Source organism: Gigantopelta aegis, chromosome 4 (assembly GCF_016097555.1).
Source record: "Gigantopelta aegis isolate Gae_Host chromosome 4, Gae_host_genome, whole genome shotgun sequence".
NCBI lineage: Eukaryota > Metazoa > Mollusca > Gastropoda > Neomphalida > Peltospiridae > Gigantopelta > Gigantopelta aegis.
In genome coordinates, this window is record NC_054702.1 from 77,541,642 (window position 1) to 77,559,296 (window position 17,655).

The window sequence follows — 17,655 nt, forward strand, 5'->3', positions numbered from 1 at the left end:
AAAGTTCAAACCCCCCCCCCCCCCCCATTTCAAGGTCAATTGGGTGTCCCCTTGGCCCGTAAGCATGCGTGAAGACCGACGGGGAAAGGATTGGCAAAACATCTCAATAGCCACAGGAATGTTCCTCCAAACCTCCGCAACCCCTGTGCAAGCTCAGCGACGTTTACCGGGGTGGTGGCGGTGACTACACGACGTTAATCAAACCCACAGTGTTCAATGGGTTCAAATCCGTTGAAACGGCGGGGCCAGTTCTACGGGATGCCGGCTTGTTGCGGAATGCCTGGTAATTTTATTGCAGTATGTGATGGCATTTTCTTGTTGAAACGAAGGGGACCTCCCTGGCTTCGTTGACTGCGCAAAAGTGGCGGAGACTTGTCCTTAGAATAACGTCAACATAACGCTGGGCTGTAAGGCATCGTGGGAAAATGATGAGATCACGCCTGAATATCACAGTTGATTGCCCCCCATCCCATCAGCAACCGCCCGCCAAACCGATCACGTTCCCTCACACACCGTCAGCGTAACCGTGCATGGAGTCCCTTTACACAAGCGTGCTCTTCCATCGCAAAGGAACAGAGAAACGGAAAGCAAACTGTAGTCCGCGCACGGTCGCGGTGTCATGATGTTACCGTTGCACGTCGTCTGCATCTGAGTCCAGCCAGTCTGAGTTGAGCGGATGACCGTCATCGGATGGATAGCCTTCCATGACGTCATATCAGTGTTGCTTGCTGGTCCACCCGTCGCAGTTCTGAACCGGTCACGGGGTGTTGTCGTCTACTATTCTGTCGATCTTGGCGTGGGGTCGTACGCGGACGTTGACCATGTTCGAGGTCCGATTCACAGACCCTCCGGTCTGTTTGATGACGTTCAAACAATGTCGTCCAATAGGTGCATGGATGGACTCTGACAGGTCCTAGCAACTTGGCTGTTGCGAAGTATGCCCCTGAACCCATACCAATCGCTCGCTCCCTTGTTCTTCTCTGAATCGAGGAATAGAACCACCGTTAAGTGACTTTATGTGTCCACATACTGGCAACTAATCACGGGCATTGCATGCGCAGAAATTGAGCAGGTAGTTGTGAACACAATTTCACACCAATTTGTGTGTTTTCTGCTATTGTATGTGTAACGAGAACAAAACCAGGATCTAAAAACCCAGACAACAAGTACCAAAACAATGGCTCTTCCTCCTCATTAAATTTTATTTTAATTCCAATAAATATCTTTTTTCATTAATCACAACAAAAAATTGAAAAATAATCTGTTTTTGCGTTTTCATTGTGCTGTCAGATATATATAGAGGGAATAAAAACTCCCCGAGTGTCTTGTGATATCATAATTAGGTCAGCACGAGTTGATAAAGGTATTAAAACCGAGGGCTTGCCGAGGATTTTGTACTTTTATCAACGATTGGGCCTGATAAATTGTTACAACAAGCTACACGGAGGGGGGTATTCTTTTTGCTCATCCCGAATCATTATTTTTGATTGCGACCGTGTAAATATGTCAGTAATGTGGAGTTGAATAGTCAGCGCGTAGACTCGTTAACTAGCAGGAACCGGCAGTGGCGTGGACGTCACTAATGGTAGGTTTAGCGCTTGAAGTGGATACGCGAACAAACACAGTGGACGTAACAAAACATTGTCTTGTGATTAAAATCTGACCAATCAAGATTATAAGAGTTAGATATCGCAAATTATAGTGACCAGCGATATCTCCTACAAAAGCCTTTAATGGATGATAATAAAAATGATATTGGAGCAGTATATATATAGATTATATATATATATATATATATATATATATGAGAGGGGAGATGGGAGAGCGAGAGAGAGAGATATGAGAGTGTGTGTGTGTGTGTGTGTGTGTGTGTGTGTGTTTAATCTGGTCCCGATACTGCTGGGGTTTACTTCTATTTAACTACTACGAAAGAAAGACATGTTTTATTTAACGACGCACTTAACACATTTTATTTACGGTTATATGGCGTCAGACATATGGTTAAGGACCACACAAATATTGAGATAGGAAACCTGCTGTCGCCACTTCATGGGCTACTCTTTTCGATTTGCAGCAAAATACCTTTTACATGCACCATCCCACAGACAGGGTAGTACATACCACGATCTTTGATACACCAGTCGTGGTGCACTGGCTGGAACGAGAAATAGCCCAATGGGCCCACTGACGGGGATCGATCCCACACCGACCGCGCAACGAGCGAGCTACGTCCCGCCCCTGATTGAAGGGATCACACCGCTATTTCAGCCAATGAATTTAGTTCTATGAAAAAGAGTACCTCTTTTCTTTATTTTATTATGTTGGTGTCTGAACAGACTTGACAGTATGATTATGGAATATTGGAAGGGTAACATTGCCTATTGATTTTGGCATATCAACCTGACAGATGCATATCTGCTTAGCTACAGGCAAGACCATTGTTTACTATGCCTGTGGTACATATATTTAACGAGAGTAGCCTCCCCTCCATTAGCCCATGTGCTTAGGAGACTGGATAATTGAAATTGCAGGTGGCGAAGTATCAATTTTATTTGTTTAAACCCTGTCACAGAGGCTGTTCTCTTCATGTCAGGTAGTATATAGCACCTACTGTTAATAATTTAGTCAGTGCTTAGCTTTATATTTGTACTGTCACCAATGTATAATCAATAGTGGTGAGATACCTAAACGAAATGCTGGCCACAAGATATTTGAGACGATAAGACAGTAATAGTGATTACATGGGCGTACATAGGGGGGGGGGGGGGGGGGGGGGGGGGGGGGGGGGGGGGGGGTCGATGGGTTTGACCGAACCCACCCTGAAATCGCTTTTTTTAATAATTTAATATATCTGACATTGATATCTGACATTATTATTATAATTTAATATATCTGACATTGATATCTGACATTATTATATTTACTCAACATAGAAATATATGCCCAATATCTCTGCAATCTATTTTGGAACCCCCCTTTTCAAAATCCTATGTATTGGAGCCCCCCTTTTCAAAATCCCATGTACGCCCATGGATTAGTGGATTATTATGTACAAATATTGTTAATCGTCATTGACAGAAAAATCTAGAAACTTTTCGCAGTGCCCAGTCTTTGGCCCAGAATCTACTGGAGTATTAATGTGTGTTTGGGAGGGGGGGGGGGGGGGGGGGGGGGGGGGAGGGGTGTAACTAATTTCAATTTGGTTTGACGAAAGAAGAAAAGTAAAACTGTTTTGGAAATAAAAATAAATAGAAAAGAAGCTATTTTTTGTGTGCAATCTAAAAAACAATCGGCTCAGAATAAATAACTGGTAGTAAATTCCATAGTATGAAAAAAAGGCATTTTCAGTGGGACGGACTATAAATAATCTGTGTTGTTTCTAAGCGAAGTAAAACACGTCATGGCTATGAAAAGTGAGTATGTACCTCTGCACAGAGCCAGTCTTGTTTCATTCATTCATTTCAACTAATTTTCGTGCTTATATCCAATTAATGTTCAAGCACGCTGTCCTGGACACACACACACACACACACACACACACACACACACACACACACACACACACACACCTCAACTATCTAGACTGTCTGTCTTTCCAGGACAGTGGGTTAATGGTTATTGGTTAGAGAGACAAAAGTCGGTGTAGTGGTCTAAAGGTCAATTCATACTTTGATCGCCAACCTCATGCGTAACAGATTAAAAGTAAACTAAAAAGCGTGAAACAAACACTCACTAAAATGTAATATGAACTGTGTTAAAATCATATTAAATTGACTGGAAAATGAGGATTAGGTTTGAACAGATGGAGGACTGGGCGAGTCAACTACTCGCCGACAAGAGTCGTTAAACTCGCTTTGGGTGAGGGCCGGTTACAAGAGGTGAACCCAGTACCTACCAGCCTCAAATCCGATGGTTTAACCACTACACCACTAAGGCCGATCCGGTGCTAGTCTTGAACATGTATTGGGGAGACGTATACTGGGCTGCCAGGGCCGTACCCTGATCAAAATCTTGGGGGGGGGGGGGGGCACTATAAACAAATGAAATACTATACAAATTAAACCCAAAATGTGTATGCTATTTTCTGGATTAAAAAAAGAAAGAAAAGAAAGTGAGATTGTCGGGGGGGGGGGGGGGGGGGGGCAACTGGCTGCTATGTGCGAGAAGCCACTGCAGCCTTTGACACTTGTTTCATATCGGTGATCTGAATTGTTGGAATTAATTGCTTGTTTTTGCATGTCATTTTGCCTTTTGTGGTCAGTAGATCTTAAGCCCAAATTGGGGTGGAGTAAAAATAAAATGTAAATAATGATCAGTTTCAGTTATTTTGTTTAGAACAGTGTCTAGAATAATCAATAGATTAAATGGTTGGGGTTATCCCGACGCCTAGATCAAATTCATCCCCAGACCAACCCGACCCCAGACTCAACCCGACCCCAGACCTAACACGACCACAGACTCAATCCGACCCTAGACCCAAATTAACACCAGATCCAACCCGACCACAGACTCAACCCGACCCTAGACCCAAATTAACCCCAGACCCAACCCGACCACAGACTCAACCCGACTCTAGACTCAAATTAACCCCAGACCCAACCCGACCCCAAAACCAACTTGGCCCCAGACTCAACCCGACCCTAGACCTAAAAGTCACCCCAGACCCAATCCGACCCCAAGACCAACCCGATTCAAATTCCAATACTTAAATCAAGTAACAAATTAAATTATCCTGAGTAAATTGGTAACAAATGTAATATGCATTTCTGTATAAATCATTAAATATTTTATCATATATGTAATCAATTAAGTACACACACTGTCATTCTAAACATATACAATAGAATCCACATTTTAAATTAAAACAAAATCAGCTGATTATTGAAAGCAATCATAGGGTACTAATTTTCCAAACATATAGACATCCGCCAGGCAATTGCATATCGAGCCTCCCTCTGAAACAGTCCTATGCGAGGGGTGGAAGTTAATGTTTTATTTAACGACGCACATTTTATTTATTTACGGTTATATGGCGTCAGACATATGGTTAAGGACCACACAGATATTGAGAGAGGAAACACGCTGTCGCCACTTCATGGGCTACTCTTTTCGATATTTTATATGCACCATCCCACAGACAGGGTAGTACATACGACGGCCTTTGGTATGCCAGTCGTGGTGCACTGGCTGGAACAAGAATGGGGATGGATCCTAAATCGACTGCGCATCAAAGGAGCGCTTCACCAATGGGCTACGTCCCACTACCTGTAGTCTCGGTCAGTAATTGGTCGTTTGTAGACGGACGCAATTTCACATGGGCTCACCGACGGGAATCGATCCCAGACCGACCGCACATTAATCGAACACTTTACCACTAGGCTACGTTTGCCCCCCCCCCCCCCATCGAGCATAACGCTAGTAGGTACATGGTTCGCAACTCGCTACAGGCTGCCACCCAGAATGAGGTTTAACGTCTCAATAGGTAGGTATAAGACTACTACAGCCTCTTCTCTCTCACTAACCACTAACATCTAACAACTAACCCACTGTCCTGGTCAGACAACCCAGATAGCTGAGGTGTGTGCCCAGTACAGCGTGCTTGAACCTTAATTGGATATAAGCACAAAAATAAGTTCAAAAGCATGAATGAACCGACAGTGAGGTGTTTTTCCATACCGATATAGGCAATATTGGCCTCTTTTTTTTGCAGATGCTGAAGGTTATTCGCGCAATTTTAACATGGCGAACACGCGCGAAGGTGCGTCTTCGCAAAAAAACCCACGTCGTAATATTAATTCGGTTTACAGTAGTTCATTCATTTCATTTCAGCTTATTTTCGTGCTTATATCCAATTAATGTTCAACCACGCTGTCCTGGACACACACACCTCAGCTATCTGGGAGGTCTGTCCAGGACAATGGGTTAGTTGTTAGTTGGTTAGTCGGTTAGGGAGAGAGAAGAGAGAGAAGTGGCTTTACACCTACCCACTGAGCACTTAAGAACTCGCTCTGGGTTGGAGTCAGTACACGCTGTCCTGGACACACACATCTCAGCTATCTGGGATGTCTGTCCAGGACAATGGGTTAGTTGTTAGTTGGTTAGTTGGTTAGGGAGAGAGAAAAGAGAGTAGTGGCCTTACACCTACCCACTGAGCACTTAAGAACTCGCTCTGGGTTGGAGCCGGTACCGGACTGCGAACCCTGTACTTGCCAGCCTGCAGTCCGATGGCTTAACCACGACACCACCGAGGCCGGTTTACAGTCTTTTTATCTTAAAAAAACTCCTAACATTTTATTCACACACCGCTTCTCAATCCAAAAGACGACCTCTGTGTATACGGTATATACAAATAACAGAAAACTAAAATCATGTGTAAAATCCAGTGGTATATGCATAGCTGTTAGAAATAATTTAACTACGCATGTACATGTTCATCAAAATACATCTGAGTATGTATTATGGTTTGATCTTAAAAACACCATATTATCTAGAAATTCATCTAATATCATTATAGGTGTTGTATATATACCGCCTGAAGGATTTCCTTATTTTAATAACGATACTTTTAATGTTTTACATGGTGAACTTAACAACTTATCTAATGAAAACAATATTCTTCTCATTGGCGAGTTTAATGCCAGAACGCAGTCACTCCCAGATTATGTAGTTTGTGACACTGAAACAAATAACACAATGGAATTTTCAACTGAAATATCTGATTTTCTGAATGAACCCAACAACTTGTTACACATAGGAATTTCCCTAAAAAACAAAAATGGAGATAATTGTAGACCAAATAGTCATGGATACAAACTTATTGAAGTTTGCAAAAATAATAATATGTACATTGTTAATGGAAGAATTGGTGACGATAAATATACTGGTAAAATTACTTGTACGGGAGCCAGTGTTGATTATGCTATAGCCTCGTTATGTGTATTAGAGAAAATTATAAAATTTAAAGTTCTTGATTTTGAATCGTTATATTCGGACATTCACAGCCCACTAATTATTTCATTGGATGTTTCAATAACTGGCCAACAAGAAGATGATCTTGAAGAAACTGAATTAAAGTCACGAAAATGGAATAATCGTTTAGCTGAAAACTACAGTGAAAACGTAAACAGAGAAACTATCAGAACTATCATCTCGGACCTAGATCAGCTAAGTGAACACTTTTCAAAGGAACAGCTTAACGTCACAGTGGACACTATCGGTAATTTATTCAAGGATACAGCAGTGAATACCATTGGCTACAAATGAAATAGTATTAGACCCAAGCGCGGGAGTAACAAGGCATGGTTCGGCAATCAATGTAGATTACTTAGAAGAAAATACATGGAGTCCAGAACAGCTTACAAGAACTCGAATACAATGGATAACAAACACCGACTTTTAAATGCCAGTAAACGATACAAGAATGTAATATTAAAACATTTAAGAAGACATAACTGGAAAACAGAACAGAAACTCACAGATCTCAATCATCACGACACGCGAGCTTTTTGGAAACTTTTAAAAGAAAAACAAAGTGACTGTAATTTGTCACCATCAGAAACACTTTACCAATACTTTAAAGAAATAAACAGCAATGTTGACACAACACTCGAACCAGACTTTATTAAAGATTTAGAAAGTAACTGTACCTTAGATAGCCCTATATTACAAGAAGAAATACTTACAGTTGTTATAAAACTTAAGAATAACAAAGCTTCGGGTCTCAACAACATAATTAATGAATATATTAAGCAAACTATTGACTGTATGATTCCTGTATATGTCAAACTTTTTAATTTAGGATTTGAAAACGGTATCTTCCCTGACTCATGGTTAGTTGGTATAATCAAGCCAATTTATAAAAGTGGAGATAAAGATAATCCTGAAAATAATAGACTTATTACACTACTTAGTTGTCTTGGAAAAATGTTTACTGCCGTGTTAAATAATAGACTAAAAGTGTATCTAGAAACGAATGATATATTATCTGAAGTTCAAGCAGGATTCAGGAAAGATTATTCAACAAATGATCATGTCTTCACACTATATGGACTAATAGAACTGATGAAAGCACGGAAGAAAACACTTTTTTGTACTTTTATAGATTTTAACAATGCTTTTGATTCAGTTTGGAGAATTGGACTTTGGGATAAATTACTTAAAAATGGTATAAATGGTAAATGTTTTCAAGTAATTTATAATATGTATCAGAATATCAAAACTTGTGTCAGCGCACATAATTCTATGACAGATTATTTTTCCTGCTGTGTTGGTGTAAGACAAGGTGAAAATTTATCCCCTTTGTTATTTTCTTTGTTTCTTAATGATATTGAAGATATATTTAAAATGAATGACTGCCATGGTATAGGCATAGGTGAATTATTCAGTGATTCTTTAATCCATACGTCGATTGTTCTTTTTTGTTTTACTCTATGCTGATGACACTGTACTCCTTGCAGATAATTACCAAGATATGCAAAACTCTCTGAATATATTTGATTCGTATTGCACGAAATGGAAACTAACAGTAAATTGTAACAAGACAAAGGTCTTAATCTTTAGTGGGAACAAGAAAGATTACAAAAAGGTGTTTTACCTTGGAAAATCAAAGCTTGATAACGTAGAAAGTTATAAATTTCTTGGTATTATATTTCACAAATCGAATAGATTTTCTAAGGCAAGAAACATGTTATATACACAAGCACAAACGGCTATGTTTTTTATTCTACAACAAGGCAGATGTCATAATATTTCTATCCAGTGCCAACTAAAATTATACCGTAAAAATAAAAATAGTCATTTTCTGCTATCGACTAATTACTGGAAAACAGTCCAAGTTGTCATTATTGGTGTACACATTATTACTGAATGATGTTAATAATAACTTATAATCACAAATGCATTATGTATGTTAAATCTGTTTTAGATGATATTGGTTGTACATATATATGGTTATCACAATGCAATGCTATTACTAGTGCTTCCATGTTGAAAACGTATATTAATACAAAGCTTACGGATCAATACTTACAACCATGGTATACTTATATTGACAACTCATCCAAAGCTTCAAATTGTAAATTACTTAAAAATACTGTTGAATTTGAGACATACATCACAATTATAGAGAGAAAACATTGGTGTCCATTATTACGCTTCAGATTATCAAACCATAATCTTCCAATTGAAACGGGCAGATAGCAAAATGTACCACTACAAAATAGAATATGTCCATTGTGTAATAATTACGATATCGCAGATGAGTTTCATTATATATTTACATGTTTGTTTCAAGAATGAAAGAAAGCGTTACTTACCATCTTTCTGTCAGTCTAAACCAAATATATATAAATTTTATAAATTATTCAACTCTAACGTTCTATATTTTGTAATCTAATTATGAATACTTTCAAATCCTCTGGCTGATATTCTGTGTATTTTTTGTATTTATTAATATGTATTTATTGTATTTATGTACATTTATGTACACCCACCATCTTGTTATAATTATATTGACTGCTGTATGTATATATATATATCCTCATATGCCGTAAACTACGGCCTGAGTGTAAATAAAGTTCAGTTCAGTGGCGTAGTAGTTAAGCCATCGGACACAAAGCTGGTAGGTACTTGGTTAGCCGGTACCGGCTCTTACCCAGAGCAAATTTAACGACTCAGTTGGTAGGTGTAAGGCCACTACACCGACTTCTCTCTCACTAACAAATAACCAGTGCTGAGGTGTGTGGCCAGGAAAGCGTGCTTGAACCTTAATTAGACAAGCATGAAAAGAAGCATAAACAAACAAATCCCAAAAGAGATTTCCTTCTTACTAATGGTGAAATTAAACCGTCTAAGTTATTACAACGAGAATTTAATATACACGCCAGTTATGTTATGCAACTGGAATGTATTAAATTAACCTTTCTCAACAAGTTTGTTTTCTTTTTCCATTTAATTATTTAAATCGTACTTCATGCGATGGATTGTCGTAGTAAGTGAATCTACATATGTCAAGCGTAGCCTGCCCAGAAGCATTTAGATGCACTCCAGAATCATACTTTCTTAATTAATACACAGTTGAGATGTTGGGACTGAATGGGTACTAGTATTCCTGAATGTGTGAAGATCGCGTATTGCTGCACCTTATCGTTGTTGTTAAAATATCCCTTTTATATAACAGTAAACATTTACTGTGGTCGCTTAATACAGGTATTTTAGCGATTTGGGATCCGATTTAGGTGGCCACTGGCCGCGTTAGACAGGTGACCGCTTATTACAGGTGCATTTACATTATAAATCGTTTGGGGAGGGAAAAAGTGGCGGCTTAAGGCAGGTGACCGCTGACTACCGGTGGCCGCTATGACAGGTTTGACTGTATATATATATATATACCATCGACGTCCCATACTGTGTTCACCTAACGACAAAAACACGAATACGATATTTATGGAAATACTATTCTACAGATTTATTTTACGTTAATTGATTGCAATCTATTTTGTTTCACGTATCGTGAAACAAAATAGATTGCAATCAATTAACGTAAAATAAATCAACAATGTGGACGTAAAACAAATCCATTCTAGTAAATAAAAGTGAAACACCCTCCGGTAAACAGGAAAGAGTGCGACGTTTCTAACTGCGTTCAGGTGCATGCGTTTGCAAAAATTATCGTACTGCGCATGTGCGGTTCGTCATTTTCCATTTTTAAGGCCACTACATGACAAATATATGTTTCTTAATTATGCACAGTTGACGTACATTTTATTTATTATTATTTTAAAGGAAAAATTCAGTTTGTCAAGCGTTCTGGTCTGGTCCGCGTTTTACAAACACCCATCGCCAACACTTGATGTCAATACTATAGTATATAGTATAGTCCAGGGCCCCGTTCCACGAAACGATCTTAGCTCTAAGATTACCTAAAGCGCATAGCTACCCTATGCACTTAAGTTGATCTTAGGGCTAAGATCGCTTTATGGAACGGGGCCCTGTTCAATTGTTTAGACCGAAAAAAAATTGCGTGTCACCTGGACTCTCTGCCTGAATCGTTTATTGACTTATGCTTCCAAATTGTTTCTTAAATATATGTCATACTACAATATATTCCGCTAGGAAGGTTGAAAAGAACATTAGTTTGAAACACACTATAGAGTGATGCTTTTGTTATGCAAAGAACCTGCATTCTAAACAGAGGCCACTTCATGCACTAATTTATTTGTACAGTGGTATGTGCTATCCTGTCTATGGGATGGTGCATATAAAAGATCCCTTGCTGTTAGTAAAAAAAAATCCTGTCCTGGACGAAGGAGCCGGCGTAATTCGACTCATGCGCCCATGACAGGCGTGCACTACAACAGCTTTCTGTGAATGTGTACGTTAAACCCTATAACCTCTCTGAGACTATACGTTAAAATTACCAAATGTTTGACACCCAATAATCGATGATTAATCAGTGTGCTCTACTAGTGTCATTAAACAAAACAAGCTTTAATTTTAAATAGCCATAGTTTACAATGTGTTCAATAAACATTCCTTTGGAATTTTCTTCGGAGATACATCCCCTACGTATGGAAGATCATAGTGTGCAGGTCACTGAAATGAACTTTGCAGGAAAAACAATGTATTAGTGTTAGAAATATATCAATATACAGTACTTGGGTTTATAACAGTTTTTACAGCACTATCGTAACAACTGACACAATTAATTTTTCCAACGTCATTTTGGTCAATGATGACATTTTAAACGGTACTCTGTTTCGATAAATGTTACCGAATTTCATATTTATTTATTCAATATGCACTCTGTAGACATTGATGCATCCTCGTTGGCTCACCACATACATCAAACCTTTGTCGTCGAACGCCAGATTAACTGGCTTATCCAGCCCATCTTGTGTCGTGATGCGATGTAGCATGCAAGACCCATTCTGATCAAATACTGACAGTCTATTTCCAATCGGCTCGACAGTGTATATGAAACCGTTCCTGTCCACGCAGGCTGCATTTGCTCTCAATGATGGTATTTTGGTACAAACAATAGTACCTCCATCATGAGGAGACAATACTCATACAGAGTTATTCCCCCATTCGCACGTGGTTGTTTCCAAACTGATCAACGCTGATGTTAGCCAGCGGATATGCTACTGACACAGATATCTTTTTTTTGCAAACGTCCACTGGTATCATAAACACGAAAGTCGTCCCTTTCTTGGCGACCAACAATATAACCTTTATTGTTAACATTTGCAACAGTATGACTGAGTTTGGGGTTCCGGGGACAATAGATTATTACATATCTGTCTACCTGTTGTACTAAAGAGATAGAGCTTGTTGCTATCGATGACACCAATAGTATTTACGTATCCAAATATTGCAAATGGGTACACACCTTTGGTAGTAATAGTATCTCCAATATCCCCTGTAGTGGAAATCTGTATAATTTTACTATTGGCCTTATCTGAAAGTAAAATCATTTTATCAACAACTGTCATTCCTGTAACTGGAAATAGATCTCGTATTTTAAATGATCGCTCTAAGTTCAAAGAAATTCTTTTTTGAGTTTTTTCCGTTTGCATTACTGTCTCCTCGTTGGATCTGAGACTATCATCGGTTAACGTTTGATAAGTGTGCATACCACTTCAATGTTGATAGTTGGTAAAACTGTGTCATCCGAGGTGCTCTCGGTCACAGGTGTGTCTTCTAATTCTTTGAGATGACTTACAACTATATCTTCCAGGAGAATTTCCCTCGTCTTTGCCCTGCTCTGTAATTTGTTCACAAAATTCCAAGCAATTGTTTCTTATTGACAGTTTCAGTTGTATGCCATCTAGCTGTGATTTGTACATATGTGTTTTATTAACAATGATACCATCAACGATCTGCAGAGCCTTTTGTTTTTGTTGTTCTGTTTTGGCTATTACCATAGCAACTTGCTATGTCCTCGTTAATAGAGGCCTCCATTTTTTTAATGTTTGAAATATTTTCTAAAGCTTTTCTTTCTTCAATTTTGAGACCTTTCAAATTTTCCCGAATTGTTTCTGAATGAGTGTTAAGTCGGGATTTTCGAACTGTAACTGCCTCAATTGTTGTAACAGATTTGTGGTTACGATGTTTAACTAAAATGCAAACCATACATATTGGCATTTGACACGTCTCACAGAAATACTCCAATATCTTGTCATGGTGTTCTGAACAGGTTAATCTGTGAAGGTATCTGAGTTCCATGTCATAAGATCCACCTTTTATGTCTTCAAGTAGAACTTGTTTGTGGTTCCAGGTCGTGGAAGAGGCATTGTGTCCATCAGAACAACTTGGACATAAGCAGTCTCCACAATCCAGACAGCGACTTTTGGCAGGTGAAGTCTTTCCTCTGAGATGACAAGTTGTACATTTGATGTCTTCACTTGTCTTCACTTATGTTGTCTTCACTTCAGTTATGTTGTGACCAACGGTCTAATATTGTTAAAATAGAAACAGACTGAAAATTGTAAGTACAATACATGCGATGATAAATGCTAATTGTCTAAAAGTTATGGGACTGTAATTTTAATATTTCAAACTCATGACTAGTAGTAGTCAACATGTATATGGATTGTTTTCACCTTCAGCGACAATTGTAGACCAGTAGATTACATAGCTGAAAAAAAAGCAACAGATTAAAACATGCGATACTAAAAGATAAGTGAATTTTTATCTACTTTTGCTTGCTTAAAAAGGTGGTCAATGTGACCACCGTCTTGCTCGTAGACTGTCCTCAAACGTTATTTGTTTAATTTCTTCCAAAGTGATTTTTGTCCTTTAGTTTATTCTCCGTGAGCACTGCCATACCGTAAACACGTAAAATGTCACTTACCTTTTGGCGTCACATTTTGTTACTTACACATTTTGAATCTGTTGCTATTTTAACAATATTTGACCTATGGGTCTACAGTTTTCACTGAATGTGTTAAGTGTCCATGAGTGAAAAATATTAAAATTACAGTCCCCATACTTTTTTTGTCAATTCCATATTCAGTATATTTATAGGTGTTTTGGTTTTTTTTTTTTTTTTTTTTTTTTTTTTTTTGAGGGGTGGTGGGGGCATCCGATATAGACCTTGCAAAACAAAACGACCCTATGCACCCAATTTAATGATCTCAAATCAACTGTAAATTTTGCAAATCATCTCCTAATGTTTACGGATGACCAATAAATAATTTCTTGATATTGCTTTGATTTTCCCATCTAAAACGTTAAATATATACAAAACAGAAAAGCTATATTGTAAGATCTACACAAATATTGCAGCTTATTACAATTTACCTGAACAGATTTCAAACAATATAATACTCTTGTAAAAGGAAACTAATTAGCATTAATATTATAGCCGACATCACAATATATCTTGTCTACAGTACATGAATATACTTATATGCGTCTAAGTATACATACATGTAGTACATGCTTGTGGTTACTACCATGATCAGCATTGAGTATTCATATTAATAACTAAATAAAAATATAACTATGCATATATTTATATTTACACAACTATTTGTATGTTTAAATATTATTTGTTACCATCTGTGAGACAAACATGTATAATGGTATACACAAACATACTGCAAAATGTACACTGGACACCTGAAGTACAGAATAAATATCTTATCTCATCTCATCTCATCTCACCCCACCTCACCTCACCTCACCTCACCCCACCTCACCTCACCTTACGTTATAGTTACATCATCCTTTTCCGAGAGATTCGTCTAGTTGTCATATTGCTGGTATCGAACCTTGCGGAGATAATTTCTTCAGGATCTGTACTGAATAGTTTTCTTCCTAGTAGCGTGATACCAGTCTTCATGTTCCCGAGCTTTCAGTTCTTCGAGGGCGTGTATTCTTCTAGTCAGTGGGGCTCCCACTAGTTGACATCTTGTAACAGTAGACTTTAGAATTCCTTTGTTGAGAATGTGGGCTGCACTATGTATTCTTGCTTCAAAGTTGCGATAGAATGTCACTTGTTTCGGATTTGTTCTAGTATAAGCCCGGTTTACACTTTCTACTTTTTGAGTGTTTGTATTGAGTTATGTTTTAAGAACTGCAGGTTTGCCGAGTCGAAGTTCTAGGCATTTTGTTAACAATTCTTTATCGCCTTCTTTCATTTTTAGAACTGAATCTGCAGGTAAATAGGCTGGTTTCCATTCCTTGATCACAAATGAATGCCTTTGACACAGTGTTGAACAGTTGCCACGATGGAATCGATGGTGTAAGTCATTTTTCTAGCTATTTTAGTGATATCTCCTGCAAGTTGACGGTGGGCGATGTCAAGTTCGAGGTGACAACGTTGCTTGATGTCGATGGCAAAACGTCGCTGTACTTTCTGTCGGTCTGATTTATTTCCCCCAGGAAACATGTTTCTGCTGAATGAAACTTTCTCAATAGCCTTTTGATGACTTTTAGAAAAATGTCTAGTATCACGTAAATTCTCAATGGAACCTGTCTGTGCTCGGGTAGCACCGTCAGTAGCATGTCAGTCTCCATCAGTCGTGAAATAGCCAATGTTCAGTTTGTCTTCATCCACTTGAAATTCATTCACACATTTCCCTGCATAAAAGCCCTCATTGCCGATGGAATCTGTTGTCGTGAGATTAGCTGTACATTTTCCACTGTGATTTGGACATGTAATTTTCTCTCCTTTAGATCTGAGGATTTCAGCTTTTTTGCAAAGTTTGTTTGCAGTGTATATCCCAATAATTTCCTTTTTAGGTGTTTCGTTCTCAGCAATGGTGTAGACCGCTTGAGTTGCAGGCTGCAGGGGTGTGCTCGAGTTCCCACCGACACTTATCTTGTGATCACTGGTAAAACCTTTTAGTTTGTTTAGTCGAACCAAATTAGACCGTCTTTCTTTCATAAACTGTCTGTTTATGTACACTGTTTTGGATCCAACATAATTGGCTGAATTCTGCATTCCACGCTTGCTTCCAACAGGGATACCAGCTGCGGATAAGGAATCGCGAAATCCTGTAATTCCGACTGATGTATTCGTAAGGCCAACATGTATCCCAATATTAGGCTGAATAGCTTTCTGACCTCGTGCAGTGTGTAAAGTGACTTCTTTGTACAATTTGTGCTTCTTCGATCTAAAATGACACAGCTCACATTTTAAACCTAGGCGCCAACACATACCCCATTGTTGATAGGACTGTTCGTCATACTTCAGATCACCATCACATGTTGGGAAGTTATTTCTATATTCTCGATAAGATTCATTGAATAGATTGAGCACTTTACCACAATGAAGAAGTTTATAGCCATCTGAGTCTTGATTGGTTTGTTTCAGGAAATCTTCCAAGACATCGGGAACAGCTGGGTGAGGCCGAAGTAACCGCATATTGCCAGTCGTCCCCTGTGAATTGGTGACCACATATGAAGATGCACCTCGACTCGTTGACGGCTTAGCCACTGCATCAAAGTCTTCCCTGGACAGCCTAGTACACGTAGGTGATTTGGTGGCATTTTGAAGCAGTGTACTTTCTTTTTGGTGATGGAATTTGTGACCAATTACATATACATTTCTTCTTTTTCTTGGTGTGGGATTTCCCCATAATAATTTCTCAATGTCAATATATAAATCTAATTTTCTGTAATCTGCCCCAGTGTGACAAAAACATGTTCTCACTTTTCAAAATTATCTGACTGACAAATAACCCTGCCTCTGGCAACACATTAGCCAGGTCCGCAGAATACATCCCCCACTGAATACTTTGTCCTGGTATGCAGTAACAACACACTGAAACAACATGCTGTTGTGTCATGGTGGACGTATGGCTGCTAGTGGTTACCCAATATGCCAAAGATACTCCAAATAGAGAAAACGTTTTGTGATAATTACTGAAGTAATTAGAAAATGTTTCCAACATTCCACAATTTTCAACTTTAAAATCATATGTAAAAATTGAGGGACAGGTGAGGTGGCCTGAAAATACCCCCTGTATACAGTATGATATTACCAGGTTTAACAATCAGTCAGACTTGGCCTAAAATAGAAATCTTTATTTAAACAAAACAATTCCAGTGTATCATACTAATAATTTCCCCCCCGTTTTTTACAGGCCAAATCAGACCAATACAGTGACACTCCTCAAAGAGTTATCTCCCCTTGGCCAGTCGTCAACATATAACCAAGTGACTTTCGAGAAGTACAAAATGTTAGTATTCATGTTGGAGCAATAAAATTTATAAACCGAAAAATATTTTTTGTTCTTAAGGTTGCAGAGAAGTAAATTGACCAATCAGCGTCGTGTTTCCCACGAAGATAGTGCTTTTAAAATACACCCCATATTTGAATAAAATAATTTATGAGTTTGAAAATAGGTAAGAAACTGGATCTTTGACAGGAATTGCGAGTGCGAGTGCGAATAATTTCTACATGCTCATATACCACTAGAGTTTCGAGCATGTCCGTCCCGGGGCCTGTCTCTGGATAGCCAGGGGCTTGTCCCGGGACAGAAAACAAATTAAGCGGACAATTTTGAAATTTACATCCAAAAATTAAATAGTGGGCCTTTAAAATTTTGATGCGCATCTCTAATTAATATAATTAAATAAAGAAAATTCTACTCATTAAATTTGGTCGCTAAATAGATCGGGTGGTCAAAAACAAATTAGATAAGA

General features: G+C 38.6%; 1 long non-coding RNA gene across 2 annotated transcripts; it reads left to right on the forward strand.

Annotated features, from left to right (window-relative positions):
- The first annotated feature begins 2,142 nt into the window (after nucleotides 1-2,142).
- LOC121371143 lies at nucleotides 2,143-17,226 on the forward strand. 2 transcript variants are annotated; one of them, XR_005957774.1, is made up of 3 exons: nucleotides 2,143-2,593; nucleotides 16,322-16,478; nucleotides 17,094-17,226. It is a non-coding gene; the product is annotated as an uncharacterized LOC121371143 (long non-coding RNA). The 2 variants fall into 2 exon arrangements; XR_005957773.1 differs by lacking the exon at nucleotides 2,143-2,593 and adding an exon at nucleotides 15,744-15,839.
- The last annotated feature ends 429 nt before the right edge of the window (nucleotides 17,227-17,655 follow it).